This window comes from Zeugodacus cucurbitae, chromosome 6 (assembly GCF_028554725.1).
Source record: "Zeugodacus cucurbitae isolate PBARC_wt_2022May chromosome 6, idZeuCucr1.2, whole genome shotgun sequence".
Lineage (NCBI taxonomy): Eukaryota > Metazoa > Arthropoda > Insecta > Diptera > Tephritidae > Zeugodacus > Zeugodacus cucurbitae.
The window spans coordinates 30909349-30936174 of record NC_071671.1 but is presented as its reverse complement, the minus strand read 5'-3'; the positions used below and the strand labels follow the sequence as shown (position 1 = coordinate 30936174).

General features: G+C 35.6%; 2 long non-coding RNA genes across 2 annotated transcripts; both read left to right on the top strand.

Annotated features, from left to right (window-relative positions):
- Window positions 1-10513: 10513 nt before the first annotated feature.
- Window positions 10514-14572, top strand: LOC128922638 (uncharacterized). The gene is made up of 3 exons (XR_008471827.1): window positions 10514-11964; window positions 12026-12195; window positions 12261-14572. It is a non-coding gene; the product is annotated as an uncharacterized LOC128922638 (long non-coding RNA).
- Window positions 14573-18038: 3466 nt separating this feature from the next.
- On the top strand, window positions 18039-25728 carry LOC128922639 (uncharacterized). Its single transcript, XR_008471828.1, has 3 exons — window positions 18039-22567; window positions 22632-22712; window positions 22788-25728. It is a non-coding gene; the product is annotated as an uncharacterized LOC128922639 (long non-coding RNA).
- Window positions 25729-26826: the final 1098 nt, after the last annotated feature.

Below are 26826 nucleotides of genomic sequence, written 5' to 3'. Positions count from 1 at the left end.
AAAAAAAACCATCATACCATCACATTTATATAAATGGTACTCCTATAGCACATCACAATAATGCTAAGTACCTAGGAATCACCCTAGATGCAAAGCTTCGCTGGAAAGAGCATATCAAGAAAAAAAGGTGCGAGCTGGATTTAAAATTTGCTAAGTTTTACAATCTGGTCGGTAGGAGATCCACGCTTTCAATCGCAAACAAGATGTTTATATATAATCAAGTACTAAAGCCAATTTGGGCCTATGAAGCTCAACTATGGGGTTGCGCAAGTAAAAACTGTATTGCCTGAATTCAGCGCTTCCAAAATAAGGTACTAAGAAGTATAGTTAATGCTCCTTGGTATGTTAGATCTGCTGACCTTCACCGTGATCTTGGTGTGAATCCAGTAGTAAACGAAATAACCAAACTTGCAAAGACTCACGAAATGGGGCTTATACAGCATGTAAATGAAGAGGCATCCAGATTCATCGGTACGGCTGAACGAGAAAACCGACTGAAACGTAAGAGGCCTTCAGACTTAGCAAGGCAACTGTACCAGCAAATGAATTTCTCTAACATTTAGCTTTTAACCATTATTTTTAAGTTATTAGAATTGAATTGTTTTTAGTATTTAATCATTGTATACTAGGTACAATTGTAATAAAAAAAGAAAAGTAAAATTGTTATTGCATTTTTTCCTATAATGGTCAAAAATATTCTAATATTTTTAAAACTTTAAGTGCACATATGTCTGTATGCAGTTTCCTTTAAGGGGTTATTTCATTCAGCATATTAAAGATACATATTTAAACATTATTTTGTGAAATTTATATATACAAATTCCGAAAGCTTAGATGAACGGAGGTAAACAGAAAAGGTTAAAAATTGAATTTTGGATAGATTTTGAACTCAAGAAGTAACTTTTGTGGACAAATTTTCGCCATATACTAACTCAAAAAAATAGTTGTAATAAAGATGTGTGGAAATTTTCCAACAAAATCGCTTCATAACTTTTCATGTCCACTGACTTCAAAATTCGTGTTTGAAATAAACCCGCTTAATGTTTTACATTCTTGAAATTTTAATCATATCGATGTCATAATTTTGGATAATATTTTAATATCGTACTATTTAATAAGACAAACAACTTTCAAATTTTGATTCCCACGTAATCGCTTAATTCACCAAATAGTCCAAATAAGCGTGATTCCTGTAATTGAACAAACTGTTCATTAAAGCGGAATTCTTTTAATTGAACAAATTGTTCAATTAAGCGAGTATCTGTTAATTGATTCCCCGGATTTTGATGTACTATTATGCGAAAAGTACTGTATATACGTTTATGTAAGTTAAGCGCTAGTGAGGATATCGGAACAGAATTTTGCACTAATACTGAATTTATAGTGTGGCATCGCCCTTCTAAAAATCGCCGAAATGGGACCATAAGTATTCAAGGCCCCATATAAGGGACATGAGGACCTCAGTCCTTCTAATAAATATTTTACCCAAAATATAGGTAAATCCCTTATATACCTTGAAAAAATTCAAAGGGAATCTTTTTCTTCTCTTAGCTCCCTTATACCCAATATTAGGGTATCTAACTTTCAATGGACTTTATACCATATATATGATGAACATGTGGGTCAAATTGTGTATTATATTCATAAAATTATATAAATAAATTGCGAGAGTATAAACAGTGCGATTACACCCGAACTTAGCCCTTCCTTACTTGTTACCATTGTGAATTGCCTAAATATGTAAAACAAAACTTGAAAGCACTACGCATGCGGAGATAGAAATTTAAATGGGTAGCATACTCTCTTGCAGGAACTCAACTGAATAACTTTGTTGTTGTTTACACATGTAAAAGTTTTGACTAGCGATCACCGCCCAAAGATAGCGAGCAGAGAAGTGTCTAATCGATTGTAGCTATTATATTCTTTGTTTTTCGAGGTTAGCCTCCAATATCGAAATATTTCCCTTCGAATTACGAAGAACCTACTTTATTTACTTATGACTCAATCTCCCGGAAGAAACAATTAGGTACAAAAAAAAGGCAATAAGAGTTGAATTTGCAGTTTAGTGTAATTATTGTGTTTGGACAATATTAGAAACTACTCTACATGTTTACAAATATTTACAAAATACTATTTACTTTCACTATACAATTTTACATTAAGGTGATCCTCCCCCATTTCCCTTGTCCTATACTTAAGTGGCCTTTATTTCAAGTCTTTGTCTTCTGTCATTTGCGGATTTTTATAGCAACGGTTGTTTAATTAGTTGACATTTGAAACTTTCACACTAGTAAAACTTCTTTAAAAATTGTAAAATAAAAATTTTGTAAATATCCAATAAACTTCTCTTAATTACGTTCCACTCCTTATAGCCTTTTTACACAGGAGTTAATTGACCAATAAACCGTCCTCTGCTTGATTAAAACGCTTAATATCGATTTATCATACAAAATAAAAATCTACATTAACTTTTAATTGAATTTTAATCGACTTGAAAATTAAATGCAACTCTCCGACAAAGACCGCATTTGTAATTATATATACGTTCTTAGTCTGCGATTGGCTGTTTTGCTGAAACATATGTTCAGTTTGAAAGCTCACAGGTGGGCGAATATTGATAGCAAAACAAAACAAAAAAACGAAACAAATTGCCGGGAATCGAAAATTTAAAGACCCGCCAAATCGCCGCCATATTGGCATTTCTCCCACTGTGACATTTAAAGAATTTCAAAACAAAATGGAATGGTGAATTGCGTCGAAGCGCACTATGAACTAAATTTGTAAACAATGAACAGCTGTTTGTGTAAAAATAAGCAAATAACCGTATATAGGATGTTCACGGAGCATAGAGGTTATTTTTAATCTAATGATCATATAACCCGATAACCACCTAACCGTGAACAGCCTAACTTAGGACATTATTAGATTAAAAATAACCTCTATGCTCCGTGAACATCCTATATATGGTTATTTGCTTATTTTTACACAAACAGCTGTTCATTGTTTACAATTTTAGTTCAATGAAATTCCTACTTATAAAATGCCTAAACAAAGTTTAAAAAGCAAAATAATCGAATTTAAAATAAGTTCTGCTATTCAGGAAATGGACTTTATTGAAGGTATGTGCTTATTAATTAATCCGAATTTTAAGGGTTCAAAAAATTCTTTGTATAAAATTTGCAGAATTTCGTAATTCTGTAGACACTAAAATTGGAGTATAAATAAATGACAAAAAATTTATATTTATTTTGTACTTTATGATTCTTACTTACTTTGATGATTTTTGATAATTTTAATGATTTTTGATGCTTTGTCAGTCTTTTCACTTTTAGCTTTTTATTTCGGTTTTAATTTGCCGATTGTAAACAAAAACAGCTGTTAATAGCAGATTTTCCAATAAGAATATCTAATTGGAAATGTCATTCGCTTAGTTTTATTTATTTTTTGTGCTGCCATTTAGTAAAATTCCAACGACTTTCTAACACTGGAAATAAGCAAACAACCACATAATCTGTAAACAAGGGCCTAGGTTGGTTATTTTGTCATACCTAATTTTGTTGTTGTTTACTTAATCACATAACCACATAACCCGATAACCACCTTATCGTGAACGGCCTAAGTGGTATTTTTGAAGCTTTCAAAATTTTCAGCATCAAAATTTAGTTAAATATATAAACCCAAACGATTACCCACCTCCCGCCCAACCGACGCGTGGGGCGCAATCCGCAAACGAGCGGAATTTGCCGAGTCATGACAGGCAAGAGTTTTTAAGCGTCGAGATCTCAAACTGTTCAGCTACGGCAAGAAAAATTTCAACAGATAAGATTTAAAATTTACAAAAACAAAAGGTTAAAAAATGTTTAATGTTACTTATTAAGCGAAGACAAAATAGTTTTTTTAATGGTAAAGATCGAATCAGACAGGTCAAGTCAGACAGGTTAGGGAATGAGAATTAAAATCATAACATATTTGACGGAATGGTTCGTTTAACTCGAAATTTGTTCTCGAAGATTTTAAAAGTAATGGTCTAAACTGCCTAGATGAACGAAATGGGACATTAAACTTGATATCTGACAAAAGGAAAGAGCTATAAACAGAACTATTCAGAAGTTTTACTAGAAATATTATATCTAGCATTTCCCTACGACTAGTGAGTGTAGGTAGATTTATAAGTTTTAAACGACTAGTATACGGAGGAAGATTCAATCTTGAATCCCAGTGTAAGTGACCTAAAGCAAAAAGTAAAAATTGTTTTTGAACGGACTCTAACTTATCAGAATGGGTATTGTAGCTAGGATTCTATACCACAGAACCATACTCCAATATAGGTCTTACCAATGTTGTAAAAAGAGTTTTAGTAATATACGGATCACTAAATTCTTTAGACCAACGTTTAACAAAGCTAAGAACACCTTTAGCTTTTAAAACAATTGAATTTACATGAGAATTAATATTTAGTTTAGGGTCCATAGTAACTCCTAAATCAACAAAGCTAGATATTTGCTCTAAACTGAAGTTATTTATTACGTAGGGAGAAGGATCAACAGATCTACGGGAAAAGCACATCGTTTTACATTTTTTAAGATTCAGTGGCATATCATTTATGTGACACTAAGTAACTAAATTATTTAAGTCCGATTGTAACTCAGTTCTATCATTATAAGAAGTATATGATTTAAAAAGTTTTACATCCGCATATAATAAAATGTTTGAAAACTTAATTGCGGAAGGTATATCATTAATAAACAATAAGAACAGAATCGGACCGAGATGACTACCTTGTGGAACGCCTGAAGGGACCATAATTGAATCGGATAAAGTGTTATTAAATATAACTTGTTTTTTTCTGTTAGTAAGATATGAGGATACCCAATTGGTTTTCAACCAAGGCAATCCAATTTTTGCAATAGAATAGAGTGGTTTACTCTTTCGAATGCTTTACTAAAGTCTGTATAAATATCATCGATATTCTTATTGTCTCTAAAACCCATTAACACATGGCTTACGAATTCAAGCAAGTTTGTAGCTGTAGATTTCCCTTTACAGAATCCATGCTGAGAAAATGAAATCAATGGAGAAATCGAGAATGTAATTTGGTCAGTGATAATAGCTTCAAAAAGTTTGGGTATAGCTGACATTTTTGCTATCCCCCTATAGTTCTCAACGGATGATCTAACACCGCTTTTATGCAAACGTATTATAAAAGAGTTTTTCCACAATGACGGAACCCTTGTTTAAGAGATGGTTTGGTTAAAGGTTGGTTAAATATATTTTGCACAATTTTTAAGGAAGCATGAGGGAATCATATCGGGGCCATATTTAAACGAACTTTTTAATGTATCTAGATGGTTTAAGACATCTAATTCAGAAATGATTGGTGCATTAATAACGGTACTCGGACAAGACACATGTTGATATAGCACATTCGTAGGGGAGTTAGAACAATAATTAGACTTAAAGAATTCAGCAAACATATTAGAAATAGTAAAATTGTCACATGACATGGTTGAATTATATTTCATCGCGGACGGAAAATTGGAAATCCTGCGTTTGGAGTTAACGAAACCATAAAAAGTTTTTTGATTGCGAATAATATTATTTTTAACTTTATTTATGTAGTTTTTATAATATTTTTTGTTAACTACCGCAAACTCTCGGCTTAACTTAGAATACTTTAAATAGTCACCAAGCATTCCAGTTTTTTTATAAAGTTTAAAAGCACGAGCTTTTCTATTTTTTAGTTTACTTAGCTCTTTCGAAAACCACAAATTTTAGTTTTTACTTTGGGTAACAAAACATTTCGGAACAAACCTTTCAAATAAATTAAAAATAGTTTTATTAAAATGTGAAACATTAAATTTAATATTACCACTATAATCGGACCAAGACATTTTAGAGAGTACCAGATTAATCTTTTTAAAGTTAGCTTTCGCAAAGTTGAAACTAAAACAATGGTCCTGTTTATTGTAAACAAGATCGGATTTGATTTCGATATTAATTTCCAAAGCAGGATGATAAAAGGCAAAACTAAAGGATCAGATCGGACAACAGAAAATATTGAAGTATTATCAACATAGACCAAATCTAAGAATTTACAGAATTTGTTAGGAATCAAACTAATTTGGTTAAGACCCAACTCAGACATTTCTTCCAAAAACTCATTAAAGTTTAAACGAGTGCAAACTGGTATAATGTAATCATCAATGGATTTCCATGATACATACGGTAGATTAAAATCGCCCAGAACAATCATGGAATCAGTATTATTAGCAAATGAAAAAACATTTTTTATTAAAGAAGCATGCTTCATATATACAGATAAGTCAGATAGAGGAGGTATATAAGATAACGTTAAGTAAGTGTAACCACTATTAATGCAAATTCGTATGCATTTAAGTTCTATTATGTTCGCATGAGGGATTTCAACTTCTTCAGACGGAATTGAAGAGTGGACATCGAGTAGTACGAAAACGAAAACTGAGTTTTTTTGTGGTATTACGACCAAATTTTTTGCCACAAATTCAGAGTTAATAGGAGGCGGATCCTGAGTTGTTTTCCGCTTAAGGTTATCAGTAATTATTTTCGGAGGATTATGCGCTTTTGATGACGTTGGCTTCTCTCCTTGAGGGCAAGATTTATTTAAATGAAGCAAACATCTCCCGAAGAACTCGAATTTTTAATATACCATAATAAAAGAGGAAAAAGTTATGCAGAAATCGCAGAATCGTTGCTTATTTAGTATGTTATAAAAATCATAATGAAAACAATAGAATATGTAATAAGGTAAAAACCGGTCGAATGAAAGGATGACCCTTAATGACGAGAGATGGATTATACGTCAAGTGAAGGCAAACCCAAGAATATCAGCCCAAAAAATCAGCAACGAGCTTAAAATTTACTTGGAATAGGAAGTCAGTGGTTCAACAGTAAGGAGAGTGCTTCGTAAAAACATGTTTCATGGAATAACTGCTCTCAACAAGCCATTTATCAATAGACGCAATAAACGCAAACGATTAGAGTTTGCTCTTTAATACCAATCTATGCCGAAAGAGGTCTGATTCATGTTTTTTTATACTCTCGCAACAATAGTTGCTAAGAGTGTATTATAGTTTTGTTCACATAATGGTTGTTTGTAAATCATAAAACTAAACGAGTTAGATATAGGGTTATATATATCAAAATGATCAGGATGACGAGAGGAGTAGAAATCCGGAAGTCTGTATATCCGTTCGTCCGTCCGTCTGTCCGTGTAACGGATAACTTGAGTAAAAATTGAGATATCCTAACGAAACTTGGAACACGTATTCCATGGCACTCTGAGGAGGTTGCTTTCGAAGGTGGCCAAAATCGGACCATTCCACGCCCACAAAATGACAAAATGAAAATAGATGAAATCGGATAATAACCACGCCCACCTCCCATACAAAGGTTAGGTTGAAAATTACTAAAAATGGGTTAACTCACTAACGGAAAATGTCAGAAACACTAAATTTTACAGAAGGAATAGCAGAAGGAAGCTGCACTCAGATTTTTTTACAAACTGAAAAATGGGCGTGGCACCGCCTACTTATGATACCCTGATAACATGCATGAAAAATGGGACATCGGTTCACAACCACGACTACTTTCCTTATAACTCAATTTTGAATTCCATCTATTGCTTCACTTTATAATGTATACATAAGGAACCAATGAAGATAGCAGAATAAAACTTTACACAAATATCATCACTGGCTTCACTTGTGAAAATTGTCGAAATGGACTAAAACTTTTCAAGGCCCCAGATATCGAACATGTTGAACTCAGCGCCTAAGGTTAAATTTTAACCAAAAATATGGGTAAATCTCTCAGATAATTTAATGTATTTCAGAGGAAATTGTTTTCTTCTAATAGTGTGTCTCTGTTCCAAAAATTATTAAAATCGGGACTTTATTCTGCATATATGAATTGGTTAATATGTGAGATATCTTAGCGAAATTAAGTGAGTGTATAGTATTGGATATAGTGTACCATGCTGGTGAAAATTAATGAAATCGGTTCAGGAATTACCTACGCCCTAATATACATAAAAAAATTCATCAAGCAACGTGGCTGTCCCCTGATCGAAACACGCGCAATCAAATCGATCACGTTGTGATAGACGGAAGACATGTCTCCAGTGTTTTAGACGTGCGTACGCTCCGAGGACCAAACATTGACTCGGACCATTATCTAGTAGCAGCAAAGATACGCACTCGCCTCTGTGCAGCAAAGAACGCCCGTCAACAAACACAAGGAAGGTTCGACGTCGAAAAGCTGCAATCACAACCGACAGCCGAACGATTTTCTACTCGACTTGCACTCCTGCTCTCGGAGAGCACTCATCAGCATCTCGATATAAGGGAGCTGTGGAACAGCATCTCAAACTCATTGCATACCGCTGCAGCCGAAACAATTGGTCTCCGGCAACGCCAAAAAACCAGTTGGTACGATGAGAATTGTCGTTCCGCAGTGGAGAGAAAACAGACTGCCTACCTCGCAACGTTGCGATCGACCACAACACGTTCGGGGTGGGATAGATATCGAGAACTGAAGAGGGAAGCGAGACGCATTTGCAGACGTAAAAAGAAAGAGGCCGAAATGCGTGAGTATGAAAAGCTTGAAAAGCTGGCCGACATGGGTAATGCTCGAAAATTTTATGAAAAGATGAGGCGATTAACAGAAGGTTTCAAGACCGGAGCATTATCATGTAGGGACCGAGAAGGTAATCTGGTAACGGATGTCCAGAGCACACTGGGATTATGGAGGGAACACTTCTCCGACCTGCTCAATGGCAGTGAAAGTACAACACCAGGAGATGGCGAACCCGATTCCCCAATCGATGACGATGGAATAGATGTTCCATTACCCGACCATGAAGAAATTCGAATAGCAATTACCCGCTTGAAGAACAACAAAGCGGCGGGGGCCGATGGATTACCGGCCGAGCTATTCAAATACGGCGGCGAAGAACTGATAAGGTGCATGCATCAGCTTCTTTGTAGAATATGGTCGGAAGAAAGCATGCCTGACGATTGGAATCTTAGTGTGCTCTGCCCAATCCACAAGAAGGGAGACCCCACAATCTGCGCCAACTACCGTGGTATAAGTCTCCTCAATATCGCATATAAGGTTTTGTCGAGCGTATTGTGTGAAAGACTAAAGCCCACCGTCAACGAACTGATTGGACCTTATCAGTGTGGCTTTAGACCTGGAAAATCTACAATGGACCAGATATTCACCATGCGCCAAATCTTGGAAAAGACCCGAGAGAGAAGAATCGATACCCACCATCTTTTTATCGATTTTAAAGCTGCCTTCGATAGCACGAAAAGGAGCTGCCTTTATGCCGCGATGTCTGAATTTGGTATCCCTGCAAAACTAATACGGCTATGTAAGCTGACGTTGAGCAACACCAAAAGCTCCGTCAGGATCGGGAAGGACCTCTCCGAGCCGTTCGATACCAAACGAGGCTTCAGACAGGGTGACTCACTATCGTGCGACTTCTTCAATCTATTGCTGGAAAAAATAATACGAGCTGCAGAACTAAATAGAGAGGGTACAATCTTCTACAAGAGTGTACAGCTCCTGGCGTATGCCGATGATATTGATATCATCGGAAGCAACAACCGCGCCGTTTGTTCTGCGTTTTCCAGACTAGATAAAGAAGCGAAGCGTATGGGTCTGGTGGTGAATGAGGACAAGACGAAATATCTCCTGTCATCAAACAAACAGTCAGCGCACTCGCGTCTTGGTTCCCACGTCACTGTTGACAGTCATAACTTTGAAGTTGTAGATAATTTCGTTTATCTGGGAACCAGCATTAACAACACCAACAATGTCAGCCTTGAAATCCAACGCAGAATCACTCTTGCCAACAGGTGCTACTTTGGACTGAGTAGGCAATTGAAAAGTAAAGTCCTCTCTCGACGAACCAAAATCAAACTCTATAAGTCGCTCATTATTCCCGTCCTGATGTATGGCGCTGAAGCGTGGACGATGACAACATCCGATGAGACGACTCTTGGGGTTTTCGAGAGAAAGGTTTTGCGCAAGATTTATGGTCCTCTAAACATTGGCAACGGCGAATACCGCAGACGATGGAACGATGAGCTGTACGATTTATACGACGACATTGACATAGTTCAGCGAATAAAAAGACAGCGGCTACGCTGGCTAGGTCATGTTGTACGGATGGAAGAAAACACTCCAGCTCTGAAAGTATTCGATGCAGTACCCGCTGGAGGAAGCCGCGGAAGAGGACGACCTCCACTCCGGTGGAAAGACCAAGTGCAAAGTGACCTGGCTTCACTTGGTGTTTCCAGTTGGCGCCAAAAAGCAAAAAGGAGGAATGAGTGGCGCGCTCTGGTGGATTCGGCTATAATCGCTTAAAGCGGTTCCTACGCCAAATATATATATATATAATATACTATATATGACGATTTTCGTTATTCTATTAAACTTTATGCCGAATTTATGAGTAAATTTGTGTGTTATCTTAATAAAATTTCTTCAATAAATTGCGAGAGTATAAAATGTTCGGTTGCACCTGAACTTAGCCTTTCCTTACTTTTTTTATTTATGCGTCAAAATTCAACATATTTGCGTTAGATGGCAAACAAACTGTGCAAAAAACCAGGTAAAACGATGCGCATACCCAATTTGCGTGCGACTGGACGAGGATACGTAATGGTGCGGGATTGTATGTCAGTATACAGAGTCGGTAATTTGGTATTTATCGACAATATTATGAACCAGTATGGCTTCATAGATATTCTGAAAGAAAATTTAATACCAAGAGCTGAGAAAAGGGAAATGGCTCTTAAAGAAGAGTGGAGCAAAAATTTCGCGATACATGCAAAAGTTAGTCAATTCGATACTAAAAACGATTAATACTTTGAAAAACGCCAAGGGCGGCCCAACTAAGTATTAAACTAAGATTGTTTGTTATTATTTACCAATTTGCTTCATAAAATGTTCTGTACGATTTTGAGTGAGACACAAATTTATGAGTTGTGAACATGAAATATTTTTTTGTTAAGTTAACTACTGATTTTTTTTTTTTGGTTTTTATTGTTATATAACAAGTTCAAATATTAAACAAACTACCATAATTTTTATTTAATTTTTGAAAATACAGAAAATACAGTTATATTTTTTTTTAAGTGACACTCGCTGTACATACGTAACCCTAATTATTTACTAAACTGCTGCACAAGTGCACTTGCAATCACTTGAAGAAACAACCAAAGTTCTCGTGTTTGAACAAGTTTTGTTTTGAGCTACATATATCATGGCTGCTTGTGAAGTATTATTTTGTGTGTTTTATTTAAATCAGTGATCTGCAGCCTAATTAAAGTTTAAATTATTGAAGCACCCATTTTTTAAATAAGTAAAACGTAAAATAAAAGTTGTCTAAAGCCAAAATATGGAATTGAAGAGGGTGATACAGTAATACTTCATTGCACTGTCAATTCGAAGCACGCAATAGAAGCTACGCCAACAATTGTCAATGGCGAAACCATTGAATACGCAAATAATTGTTGAATATAATAATATTATCTTGCCTTAAATTCTAATTAATTTTCCACACAGATATTTCAAAACTCATATCATATATTGTAGCAGCGTAGAACTTTCGGAGCGATGGAATATGTGCAGCAAGCAAATCCAGAACTATGGATCCAAACGCTGCTACATGGAACACAAATCATTTACACACCAGATATTAAGTTTAATGTCACTTTTTTACGTGCAATTAAACCTGTTGGTGAACACAAGCACGAGAATTGGAACGATTTAGTTAGGTGCTTTTGAAACCGTTTATTATCACGACGTGTGTCAACTGGGTTTTGCCAATGAGCTAGAGGGCAAAGCAGTTTCAGTAGTTTTGGGCTTACCGGCACTTGGCCGTGCCATTAGCAGCTAAAACACAGAAATTAAAGGGTAAATTTAAGTGAATGTTTGTGCTCATAGAAATTAAACAACTTTTTGTATGTTTAATTAGGAGGACATTTTTGATTCATTTTCACCTTGTATTGAGGAATCATAACGTTGTAGTATCTCTTTACAAGGACATAAATTCACCGAAATTAGTTCAATGGAAATACTACAGCAAGAGCATGGATGTTAAGACTTGAACGGTGCCGTGCTAGATTTAGAATTCCTGAAACATAAGTTAATTATTACCAACTTTTATTACAAACTTTATAAATATTCAAATTTTACTTTATATTCTATAGAAACCTTCCTCCCAGATGAATCTAGTACTAGTGAATTTAATGAAAGAACAGGTCCTAAAGAAAGCAAAAGAGTCCTCACATAATGTGCGCAGCTTACACTTCCTGGCAAAATTTGTTGAACTATTCAATACGTTTTACGTATGTATATAGTGTAGTACGATAATAGATGTATAAAGTAAATATAATAATAAACACCTAAATGGCGTGTTATTTTCAATAAATATGAAATATAATTGATGATGAATGTTATTAAATTCTCATTTGGGATTTTGGTAGAACTAACCGAAAATAGCGGGTATATTTTCTGGGCTTTTGTGGGTCGCAGTACTGAAAGTGCAGGTGGAGTTTTCGTTCGCAGTTTTGGGTCTTTCATCCGTAATAGTACCAAGAACAGTACTGAAAGTGCACATGTAGTTTTGGTTCGCAGTTTTGGGTCTTTCATCCGGGATCGTACCAAGACCATTCACAGAATTGTGCAAGAGGTATATATAACTTGTTAAATTATGAATTTAATGTGTAAGAAAGGGACGTACACTATAGTTTCGGGTACTTTTGTCAATTCGCCCTTAAGAATGGCATAGAAACTTTCATTGAAACTGCTAGTACCGCTCCCTGGCATTTCACCGAAGAATTCGCCGGTACCTGTCTTGCAGGGAAATATTCGTTTTCGCCGTTTCCTTCGCCTATTCTTTGTGAATTCGCCACTCCCAATTCGAGCTGTCGAAGTTCGACTGAAATTTCCTTCGCTTCGCCAGTGACAATACTAGCCTAAGAGAATCTGAGCTAATGGAGGAGGATTGCGAAGCGAAGGAGAAAAAGGCCATAGAGAGTAAACACACTGAACTCAGAATGTACTTTTGTTATAGTTGGGTAATATCCACCTTAACAACCTTTAAATATAGTTTGTAACTTAAAAATATTTATTTATATATAAATGTAATGTGTTTAAGTTTATTATAACTGAAAACAAAAATCGCCGCTATGGCCGCTGTTCATTTGAAAATAAAATTTTAAGTGAATGGAGGAAAGTGTGTTTTAAATATTTCTTTTATTTTGTTAAGTGTTTTTGAATATTTATCGAACTTATAAATGCAAGTTAACTCCACCGATAAGATATTGCAATTTGAACTACTAAACAAATGTGACCAATATGTCATTGGCACATCTACTATTAAGAATCCTGTTACACACTCGTTGTACACATTAGATTGTAAGATGATCTTTTCACTTACCACACGTGATTTTAAGTGGACATTCGTCACACACATTAGATTGTAAGATGAACTTTTCATTTACCACATGTAGCGCGTCTAAAGTGGAACATATGTTTAAAAGATGACTATTAGATTGTAAGAATATTTGTACTTAGTCTTAAGAACAGGATTGTATAAAAGTAAGTAAAATACAGATAAAACGGCAGTCGTTTCCAAGACTCGGACGTTTTTCGATCGCTTGACTAAATACTCGTTTTTTATTTGTTAAAAACCTTTTACATAAGGTCAATAAATTAATTGGCGATCCTGTCAGGAGAAATAAAAAACTCCTATGGACCAAAATGTTTTAAACGGTTCGGTTTAAAAACAAACAAACGCAAACAAGTATTGCGAAATCGCAAGAAAAGTGAACAAAAAACATACAATCAATCCATTTTCGAAAAAATAGCAAACGAAACGAAATATTTAAATTTCCAACTAAATTGTTATTAAAAAAGTGATACATCACTCACAGTTTCTTGGAATATCGAACAATCCATTTACAAAATCAAGTGGATAAATAAATAATTTAATTTTAATAAAAAGAACAACAACAACAACAACAACATATTTTTAAAGTGCGCAAGTTATAAAGTCAACTCATAGAAATCAGTTGGCAATTGAAGAAGCAGCTCCAACCGCCAAAGGCAGAGCAATAACAACAACTTCAACGACAACAAGTTAGTAGTAATTATTATAAATATTAATTCCTCTTGTATTAATTTCGAAAAGCTCTTGTACTGTGAGTATTGTATTAATAACAAGCATGAAACTCACAAGTGACCGTACATAAGACAAAGAAAACAATATTAATTATTATATTATTTATACATTAAATATATAAAAAATACAACAAACAACTAGTATTTAAGCTTTATAAAAACAAAAACATAATGCATGGCTCGACCAGCCGAATAACAAAACATTTTGAAACCGCGATTCACCACCGCAAGGGGGACCCTCCGGTTTATAATATAAACTCAATTCTGCGATTCTGAACTCTAGACCCTCCAGAATAAAAAAGTATCCTTTCCCAGAAAGGATCAAAACAATAAGTATTTAATAAACAGAAATTGTAGGTAATAAAAGAAAATATATTTATTAGTGATAGAAACAATTGAAAAAAATAAAATAAATAAAATATAAAATAACAGTCAATAATTTTACAGTAGAAGATATAGCTAGAATAATAGCTACACAAACCAGTAATTTATGAACTGAGATAGATCAGTTGAATTATGAATTAAAAGCATTAACTAATGCAACAAATGTAACTGAGTATGAAACTCAGAAAATTAACGATTCTATATCATGCAACGTCATCAAAATTGGGGTCTCTCATCCGAGGCTGTTTTTTTCTTTTTCATTGGGGGGTGTTTTTATGTGGTGGGTTCCAAACCCTACAACCGCATAGGCGGGTTTCGCCTTCTCACTTTAGCTCGCCTCCAAACGGATGTCTGTTGGCTACCCAGAGGATACTTGGTCTAAGACCGGAAGTCGTGAGCTGCTTGAGCCACATGTAAAAGAATCGTTCCTGGCCACTCCCAAGTGAATGACAGTCAGAAACTTTCCTCACTTACGTGAACTTCTACATATGACTCCATCCTCCACTTTCCTCACTTACGTGAACTTCTACATATGACTCCATCCTCCAGGTGATAAGGTGCTTGCATCAGCTTCTTTGCAGAATATGGTCGGAAGAAAGCATGCCTGACGATTGGAATCTCAGTGTACTCTGCCCAATACACAAAAAGGGAGACCCCACAATTTGCGCCAATTACCGTGGGATAAGCCTCCTCAACATCGCGTATAAGGTTCTGTCGAGCGTATTGTGTGAAAGACTAAAGCCCACCGTCAACAAACTGATTGGACCTTATCAGTGTGGCTTTAGACCTTGAAAATCAACAACGGACCAGATATTCACCATGCGCCAAATTTTGGAGAAGACCCGTGAAAATAGGAACGACACACACCATCTCTTTGTCGACTTTAAAGCTGCTTTCGACAGCACGAAAAGGAGCTGCCTTTATGCCGCGATGTCTGAATTTGGTATCCCCGTAAAACTAATACGGCTGTGTAAGCTGACGTTGAGCAACACCAAAAGCTCCGTCAGGATCGGGAAGGACCTCTCCGAGCCGTTCGATACCAGACGAGGTTTCAGACAAGGTGACTCACTCTCGTGTGATTTCTTTAACCTGATGCTGGAGAAAATAATACGAGCTGCAGAGCTAAATAGAGAAGGTACAATCTTCTATAAGAGTGTACAGCTACTGGCGTACGCCGATGATATCGATATCATTGGAAACAACACCCGCGCCGTTAGTTCTGCTTTTTTCCAGACTGGATAAGGAAGCGAAACGTATGGGTCTGGTGGTGAACGAGGACAAGACGAAATATCTCCAGTCGTCAAACAAACAGTCAGCGCATTCGCGTCTTGGCTCCCACGTCACTGTTGACAGTCATAACTTTGAAGTTGTAGATAATTTCGTCTACCTGGGAACCAGCATTAACAGCAATAACAATGTCAGCCTGGAAATCCAACGCAGAATCACTCTTGCCAACAGGTGCTACTATGGACTAAGTAGGCAATTGAAAAGTAAAGTCCTCTCGACGACGAACAAAAACCAAACTCTACAAGTCTCTCATCATTCCCGTCCTACTTTACGGTGCAGAAGCGTGGACGATGTCAAAATCCGATGAGACGGCACTAGGAGTTTTCGAGAGAAAGGTTTTGCGGAAGATTTATGGTCCCTTAAGAATTGGCAACGGCGAATACCGCAGACGATGGAACGATGAGCTGTATGTGTTATTCGACGACATAGACATAGTCCAGCGAATAAAAAAACAGCGGCTACGCTGGCTAGGACATGTTGTTCGAATGGATGAAGGTGCTCCAGCTCTGAAAGTATTCGATGCAGTACCCGCTGGTGGAAACAGAGGAAGAGGGAGACCTCCACTCCGATGGAAGGACCAGGTGGAGAGGGACCTGGCTTCGCTTGAAATAACCAATTGGCGCCAAACTGCCAGAAGGAGAGATGCGTGGCGCGCTGTTTTGGACTCGGCTATAACCGCGTAAGCGGTGTCTACGCCAGTCAAGAAGAAGAAGATATCATGCAACGAAAATGTAGATATAATAAAGTCTTTAGAAGATTCTCTGGCAACTCTTATGTCAGCTGGAGAGAAGCTGCAAAAAATTCTATGAATCTCTATATAGAAGAAAGTTGGAGATATTTTGGAGCCCTAACAATACTACAAAACCAGATTGTTGGCAATGCCAATGACATCTTGACAACCCATGGCACTGTTTTAAATATAGAGGCCATATTTTCTAGGTTAGACTTTGCGTTTGCGGATAGAAGGCCAATTCATGTAATTGACCAAGAAATGAGCATTATGCGACAAGGATCGAAATCCTTAATAGATTACTATAATGAAATCAGAAATTGACATTATTAATTAATAAAACCATAATGACGCACGGAACAAATTCCGAAATAACAAGACAATTAAATATTAAGAATAGCGAAACCGCGCTTAGAACATTTATATCAGGTTTAAATTATCTTTTAAACTAAATTTTATTTACGTTGACACCTACCGATTTGCCAAATGGTCTTGTAAAAGCACAAGAACTCCATTCAAACCAATTGCGATCCCAATTTGCTTTGCAATTTACTAAAAACAACCATGAAATTGGTTCACGAAACCAGCCTCAAGCTAATCGAAGATATCCGCATTATCAGAATAATTTAAGGTACCCTCAAAGGAATTTCAACCAAAATAATTCATACCAGATATATTCCAACCATGCAGAACCAATGGAAGTGGATCAATCAATCCAATTAACAAATAGGCCCAGTGCTATGCAAATAAACCAACCAGATGTTAGAAGTAACAGGTATAATTGGCAGACCAATTATCGACCAACGAATATAGCAAAGAGGTTTATTGAAAGTGCACAAATAAGCACACTACCTCAGCCAATAATTCAAAGAATAAATAATATTGGTGAGAACCATTTTTTAGGGTAAACTCAGATTTGCCTTATGTTATTAAAACCGATACAAAAACGGGGCAAATCTTTAGAATTCTTATAGATACGGGGGCAACCAGCTCATATATACGGGCTGGAATTTATCATAATAAAAACATTTTAGTAATTAAGAAGAGAGTAAGAACCATTCATGGTTCGACTATAATAAAACACTTTCATAATATCAATCTGTTGGGTATACAGGAACGGTTTTATGAAATTGACAATTTAGAAAGCGATCTTTTAATTGGAATTAATTTCTTAAATAAAATCGGAGCCACGATTAATATCCCAAACAGAACATTGATTTACGGGGATAATAAAACAGAGAAAATAACAGCCCTATTCTTATGCCCTCACAAAAATCACCACACTCACTATTGTGAGGTTTTTGGATTTTGTGATGATTACCTTATGCTGGAGAAAATTCAAAAGCTCAAATGCTCACAATTATCTGTGACGTGTGAAAGCAGCCATCACAATACAAAAATATTTGTGTTTGTTTTGGTTTTTAGCAATATTTGTAAACAAATGTGTAAATATTTGAGTGCTATAACGAGCATGGAGGAATTGTTCTTTGAAAAAAATGGCCTCTATAAAAGTTCAGTTATCGAATAATTGTGTTTAACCGAATCTGGAGCAATTTGGACGTACATACCTTGCATTTTCATTTGTTGAGCGATTTGCTGCCTAAGTCCTAAAACTCTAGAGTCCTAAAACTCTACGATCCGATAAGGACGCATTATTTTTGTAAAGCAAAGGACACTGACGCACAGCCTCACAGCCACAGACAAAGTTGCTACGAGAGTATTATATGGTTGCAAGTCCAAAACTGAACGAGTTAGATATAGGGTTATATATATCAAAATGATCAGTGTGACGAAAAAAGTTCAAATCCGGGACGTCTGTCCGTCCGTCCGTGCAAGCTGTAACTTGAGTAAAAATTGAGATATCTTAATGAAAATGAAATTGGAAGACGTATTTCTTGGCACCATAAGAAGGTTAAGTTCGAAAATGTGAGTAATCGGGCCATTGCCACTTCCACAAAATGGCAATAACCGAAAATTTGGTACAAAAGCTTGTTCTAGGAAGGGGCATATTTGGATGTAATTTTTTTGGGGAAGTGGGCGTGGCTCCGCCCACTACTAAGTTTTTTGTACATATCTCGCAAACTAATTAAGCTATATCAAGGAAACTTTCTAGAGTCGTTTCTTTTAGGTACTACCTTATACCGTACAAAAATGAAGGAAATCGGGTCATACGGCCCACCTCCCATACAAAGGTTGTATTGAAAATTACTAAAAATTCAGTAAGTTCAGTAAGGAAAACAACCAGAAACCTTAGATTTCATTGAAAAGATGGTACAGAAGAGCTGCTCTCAAAATGGTATACAAAATTTTAAATGGGCGTGGTTCCGCCAACTTATGGGTCAAAAACCATATCTTCCTTACTTGTTTTATAATTCTTTTGTTTTTTAACTTTCGACTGTAAATACGCAATTTCATTTGTTTCATTTGTTTACAAATTTTACATCAATTTGTATTTATTTTGGATTTATTTCTTTTGAAACAACTGTTTGACAGCAAAATGCTTTTCACCTCAATTGGTGACTTTTTTAAGCTTTTTTCTTATGAGGTTCGAGCCAGAATAGACTCACAAAATATACGTCACAAGAAACCTCACAAATTTTTCCTCACAACTCAGTTATGAGGTTTTTTCAGAATAGGGCTGTAAATTTTCTCAATGATTTAATTATAGTAAACCTCTGGGGAGAAAAACATCTTGAGACACCTACCAAAGATAATACTGGCAAAATTATCGAAAAAAATTTATAATGCCAAAATGAAATAAGAAATGATACTACGAATAAACAAATAATAAATGAAGCAAATGCTCATAATATTTTAAAAACAAATAATTTTGAAATGTCTAATGAATTATCATATAACGATAATGAAACAAAACATTTCTGCATACCACTGTTAAGAAAGGATGTTATTGTAACGGATTTCCAAATCTGTTGTTAACGCTGAAACTTTACCCTGAGTTCGACCACTGGATTGTCAAATAAAAGACACACTTTAATGGCTATACACTAATCTTTATTTCCAATTCCTTAAAACTTAACACTTTATTACTCAATACTCTAATTTACAACTCTAACTTATAACTTGTTTACACTTTACTCGACAACTCTCTCCTTAGAATTATCCTCACTCGACAACTCTCTTATTAGAACTGTGTCTTGGTGCCAGCCCGGCAGCCCTTATATAGTCGATTGCTAACATGTTATCGTCACTCAAACATTCTGGCAACTACGAATATCGATGTCTAGATAGATCTGGCAAGTTATCGATTTCGATTGTCAATTCTAGTTGGTTCTGGTGCCATTTTCGTAACATTATTAAAATAATTAATCATCATCATCAAAACGTGAACATGGATTTACCTTTTAGAACAGATATTAAAGCAGAAATTAGGACTGAGGATGATAAACCTATATGGTCAAAACAATATCCTTATTCAATATTTGCGAATAATTTTGTTAATAAGGAAATCGAAAATTTGCTAGAAAAAGGATTTATACGTCGTAAAAGTCCATATAATTCTCCCGTTTGGGTCGTTCCTAAAAAAGGAATAAATGAAGACGGAAGTCCGAAATTAAGAATGATCATTGACTTTAAAAAAATAAATGAAAAAACCATAACCGACAGATATCCAATGCATAATCCCTAGGTGATTCTCTTTAATCTGGGAGAATCGAAATACTTTTCCACAATAGATTTACAGCCCTATTCTGTGCACTTGGCAAAGTAACAAAAAAATTTAAATTTTTTTCATATTTTTATCAAGAAAGAAATTTTTTGGTATTCTGTGACAATTTTGATAAAATAAAAAGCTTCAGTATGCATAGCTTTTCCCCACACTTGTGGGAAACAAAATAATGTAAACAGAAACAGCTGATTTCTGTCCAATTATATTGAATTGAATTGAAAAAAATATTTGAATTATTCTATAACGTACTTTTTCACATGCATTTCAATATTTGTTGCAAATTAGTTAATAATTTAACTTCAATTTCAGAGTAAATCCGTTGCTCTTGGTTTAGACGTGAAGTTTCTGAGAGTGCACAAATATTCCATGCTTCGAATCTGGCCCTATTATTTTCACGTAGAAGGTCGTTATTTGGATATTTGGATTTGTTTTAACCGAGCCTTCTTCATTGTGGCTTCGTTGATAAGTTTGGTTTACGATTGACCGGTTATCAGCATATATATCCGATTCTGATGTCGAGATATCGACTGAAGCCTCCCAGACCTGATGCAAAGTATTTGGTTTGGTTTTACAACAGCAACTATATAGATGATAATATTTGGATTTGCCCCTAGTCTTTTGCTCCCCCGTAAAGCCATAGAATACTACATAACATATACATATATACATATGTCCTTTATAATATTTTTAAAAATTTTTCATTAATAACAATTTTGATTTAGTTGGATGTTATGTTTAGCTTCAGAAAAGTTCCTTGGGGACTACGAAATCTAAATTTTGTTCATTGTTGGCAAAAATTTGCTAATATATATATAGAAAACAATTTCCTCAAATTACCCTCATTATCTCCACATTTTTATACAAAAAAAGGGAAAAATAAACTTCTTAATATAAAAACGGCTCATTCACGGTTCATATATTTCCTCTTTGTGTAAAAATAACGACAAAAGTAAAATATCTCCATTACAAGAAATTCACTTTCACAACCATTGTATAAACCTACAAGTAGATAATCTAAAATACATATAAAGAATTTGCGATACGAATGCAATAGAATGAAGGAAAACGCAAGACATTTCGCGAGGACTTACGTCGATAAATACTACTAAATCGACACTTGGCGCGGGTTGTCGTGCAGATTTTGGTACTATGAACAACAACAACTCAAGGCAATGGACACTTCGCGCGGGTTGCGTGGTACTAAAAAAGACCCAAATCTACAATGTCGAGTTGCCGTGTTATACTACAATATTTATTACTTTTAGTAAATTATTAGTAATTTTTTTGTTTGTCGATATTAGTTGGAATTAAATCTGGGTCCGTTTGACTAACTGTCTATATGGGTCGGAATATAATATGAGTCTGTGGTTTTGTCTTTTTTGAATTTTTGTTCATAATTTAATGTAATTTTCATTTGATTTGATATTTTGAAAGGACGACTTTTTTTTGTTAGAATTAGTTTGTACGCTTATTATTGTTTTTTTGTGCTTTTAAACCGTTTCGTGTACCAGGTTTAGAACACTTTTCTCCACCACTATTATTTTGTTTTTTAGTTAAGATTTCGCTGTGGGTTACTTTTATATGTATTGTTATTGCATAGTAGATTGTTTAGATCGTTATTTCTTGAACTATATATATACTAAAAAAATTGGTAACGCGCCTATATTGCAACCTCAGAGGTGGTGAGGAAATAAAATATATAAAATATTTCCATTTTCAGTACGTTTATTTAAAACTCTGGGTCGAAATACGTAGTAAATCGAACAGGTGATCTCAGCTGTGAAAAATTTCCCGTTATCCAGCTGATTCTTTTGCTACTTGTAGGCATATACAATGTTCACAACTATCCACAACAAGATATTTTATTTATCAAGAGCATTTTACTTCTTAACAATTTTTCAAGAAAAAAGCTTTTTATTTTAGATACAGAACACGAAATGCTTGATAAATTTCAAATTTTTACAAATTAGAAATTTGTTGAATTTGTAAAGTGCACAGAATAGAGTCTGGATTTCATCAGATATTGATGGAGCAAAAACACATAGAGAAAACAGAAACAATAAAAAATTACCCATATCCTAAGGCGTTACGACATATGTATGTACAAAAATGCATCTGTTGCATTGTATCCAAAATAATGGATAATAGTATTTATGTTAATAACCTCATTAGGTACGTGATTAGTGAAACTTAAGATGCATTGTGTCCAAAGTAATGGATTATTATTTTGTAAATAACCTTAGTAGGTACGTGATTAGTTAAGATGCATTAGTCCAATTTTTTTTATTTTGATGTTAAAAAGTTGTTTAGTTTTTGTTTAGTTATTACAAACATTAAGCTCTGTGGATATATATACAAATGGAGGATTACAATAGCTACAGCTTTTCTTAGGTTTGTACTACGAATACAAATATATTAATATTTTCTAATCGTTAATAACCATTTCTATTTCTAAATATTTTTCAGGCATGATGAACAAGACAACAACAAATCCCTTCTGACATTTAGATTAGCAGTTGCACAACCTCTTTCCGACGAGCTGAACCCTTTTATGATGTACATATGGGAATATGGGATAGGATTGTGTGGAATTGACAATCAAACAATATTGCTTGATTAATTTCGTTGGATCCTTACGGGATAGTTATAAGGAAATCGTTCGCGCTTAGTACTAATGTATTCATTTCCTAATTCATAATTTAAATGTAAAATATTGTTAAATTATACAAATCGTATGTAATTGGCGTTGACAACTCTCTTTCCTTCGCTGTTCGGCGCCAGTTGGAGATTCCAAGTGTAACCAGGTCGCTCTCCACCTGGTCCCTCCAACGGAATAGAGGCCTTCCCCTTCCTCGGCTTCTCCGGCGGGTACTGCATCGAACACTTTCAGAGCTGGAGTGTTTTCGTCCATTCGGACAACATGACCTTGCCAGCGTAGCCACTGCTTTTTATTCGCTGAACTATGTCAATGTCCTCGTATAACTCATACAGCTCATCGTTCCATTGTCTGCGGTATTCGCCGTTGCCAATCTTTAAGGGACCATGAATCTTCCGCAAAACCTTTCTCTCGAAAACTCCTAGTGTCGTCTCATCTGATGTTAACATCGTCCAAGCTTCTGCACCATAAAGCAGGACGGGAAGGATAAGCGACTTGTAGAGTTTGATTTTGGTTCGTCGAGAGAGGACTTTACTTTTCAATTGCCTACTCAGTCCAAAGTAGCACCTGTTGGCAAGAGTGATTTTGCGCTGGATTTCAAGGCTGACATTGTTCGTGTTGTTGATGCTGGTTCCCAGCTATACGAAATTATCTACGACTTCGAAGTTATGGCTGTCAACAAGCTTTGAAATCGACAAAAAGGTGGTGTGTGTCGATCCTCTTTTCACGGGTCTTCTCCAAGATTTAGCGCATGGTGAATATCTGTTCAGTTGTGGATTTTCCAGGTCTAAAGCCAACTGATAAGGTCCAATCAGTTTGTTGACGGTGGGCTTTAGTCTTTCACACAGTACGCTCGATAGAACCTTATAGGCGATATTTAGGAGGCTTCTCCCACGGTAATTGGCACAGATTGTGGGATCTCCCTTTTTGTGGATTGTGCAGAGCACACTGAGATTCCAATCGTCGGGCATGCTTTCTTCCGACCATATTTTGCAAAGAAGCTGATGCATGCACCTTATCAGTTCTTCGCCGCCGTATTTAAAAGGCTCGGCCGGTAATCTGTCGGCCCCCGCCGCTTTCTGTTCGTCAGGTGAGTAATTGCTATTCGAATTTCTTCATGGTCGGGTAATGGAACATCTGTTCCATCGTCATCGATTGGGGAATCGGGTTCGCCATCTCCTGGTGTTGTACTTTCACTGCCATTCAGCAGATCGAAAAAGTATTCCCTCCAAAAGCCCAGTAGGTACTCACGCATTTCGGCCTCTTTCATTTTTTGTCTGAAGATTCGTCTCGCTTCCCTCTTCATCTGTCGATATCTATCCCATCCCGCTCGTGTTGTGGTCTTTTTCAACGTTGCGAGGTAGGCAGTCTGTTTTCTGTCCGCTTCGAGACGACAATCCTCATCGTTGTCGAAATCCAATTGTATCGGCTGCAGCTGTACGCAGTGAGTTTGAGATACCGTTCCACAGTTCCCTTATACCGAGATGCTGATGAGTGCTCTCAGAGAGCAGGAGTGCAAGTCGAGAATGCGTATCTTTGCTGCTACTAGATAATGGTCCGAGTCTATATTTGGTCGTCGGAGCATACGCACGTCTAAAACGCAGGAGACATGTCTTCCGTCTATCATAACGTGATCGATTTGGTTACGCGTGTTTCGGTCTGGAGACAGGCAAGTAGCTTGATGTATTTTCATATGCTGGAATCTGGTACTACAGACGACCATTTTGGGTCCCAGCGAAGTCGATCAGCCTCAGGCCGTTTGGCGATGTTTCGTCATGGAGGCTGAATTGCACTGTTGTGCCAAAGACACCTTCTTTACCCACTCTAGCGTTGAAATCGCCAAGCACGATTTTGACATCGTGGAGGGGGCAGCGCTCGTAGGTGCGTTCTAGGCGCTCAATGAAAGTATCTGTGATCACATCGTCCTTCTCTTCCGTTGGGGCGTGGGCGCAAATAAGCGATATGTTGAAGAACCTCGCTTTTATGCGGATTGTGGCTAGACGTTCATGCACCGGGGTGAATGCCAGGACTCGGCGACGGAGTCTCTCTCCCACCACAAATCCAACACCAAATTTGCGCTCCTTTTTACGTTCGCTGTAGTAGATGTCACAAGGACCCACCTTCTTCAGTCCTTGTCCCGTCCATCGCACTTCTTGGATGGCGGTGATATCAGCCTTTAGTCGTATGAGAACATCAACCAGCTGGGCAGAGGCACCTTCCCAATTAAGAGTCCGGACATTCCAGGTGCATGCCCTTAAAGCATTATCCTTAAAACGTTTGCAGGGATCCCATCCTCTAATATATTATACCATACTAATTTATAAATGTAAATACATCAAACAATTATAATAAATAAATAAAAATAAAACAATTTTAATTTTTAATTTTAATTTTTTTTTTATAAACGGAAAAGTAGTATAAAATGAAGACCAATGGAGACTTTTTTCCTGCTGCTAGAACGAGAGAGACCAAAAAAATGATACAAGCTTTCTTTACTGGTAACCAATATTCCATAAGATAAGTGACTCTACTTGTCTTGCAGGGTAGCCAAGCATTGTAAATAAAAAAGTAGTTGGTTAAGCTGTTGTCATTGGTTAACTAATTACTGTGAACTCGTCCCTTGAAGTTATAAAAGTTTGTACATTATAAATAAAAAGGAGATTTTTTTCATAAAACCATTAAAAAATAACAAATGTTTGCAAAGAAGTATTAGCTGAATTATAGTAATTTTTTCTATACTTAAAATCTATATTTTTTTGAGGTTTTAATCGAAAGTATTTAGGCAACACTGAAACAGTCCATAATTGAATAAATGAGAATTCACAAAGTTTAACAGATTTCCATTTTATATTATGCATTCGGCACATGAAAACCTTTTAAACAGATTTCTTATTTGACAGTATTTATATATGGCAATGTTATGTTATATTATGTTCCAACCGCAAATTTTAAGTGTTTAGATCATTGTATAGAGAAGTAGAGTAACTCCAAAAACCCACCTCCAGAAACTATTTTTGACATTTGAGCCAACATGGCCGCCTATGTTGAGCTAATTCATATTCCCCAAAAAGGGTTTCACATAATCAAAAATTTGTGTATTATTGTTTATTACCATTCGAATTTTTGGTATTATTATGATGTTATTTAGTATTACGAAATTAAATTATATTAATTCTTCTTGATAGGGATGAATACCTAACATAATTATTCGAAAATATTTTATTTAATTGAAACGAGAAGATTTATTTTACTATAAGTAGGATTCTCGAAATAGTATTGTAATGCGATATTGCGATATGGTACGAAAAGTAAGCAGTAATTTATATATTATTATAATTTAATTATTTTGAAGTATTCATTGACAAAATTGGGAATGGAAAATACAATTTATACGTAAGTAAATATGCATGTGTAAATTTTTATTCTAAATACAAATCGATTTTACGCGCTGAATAAACATGGGAGAGATCAAGCAGTTATTAAAATAACCCTTCTTATAATAATGATATAAATTTGTTACATTTTTATGTATTTGTCTATATTTAGACAATACATTATATGAAAACATTTTTTTTCTTTTAAACATTAATTAACATTAATTGTATGTCATGTATGGCCACTTTATGGCAGCAGACCTACATACGGAGTTAAGGTTTTTTTTTCAAATGGTGCAACAATTATTTACCAAGTTACTGCATTCAAATATAGAAATATGTATCCCTTTTAAATAGTTGACGCTAAATCACATAAATCATAAAAATTCAAGATTACACTATTTTTTCAAATGAGTACAATACATTATATATTAGCTATATGAAATTAAATTCTGTTCATTGTGCCCTTTTTCAT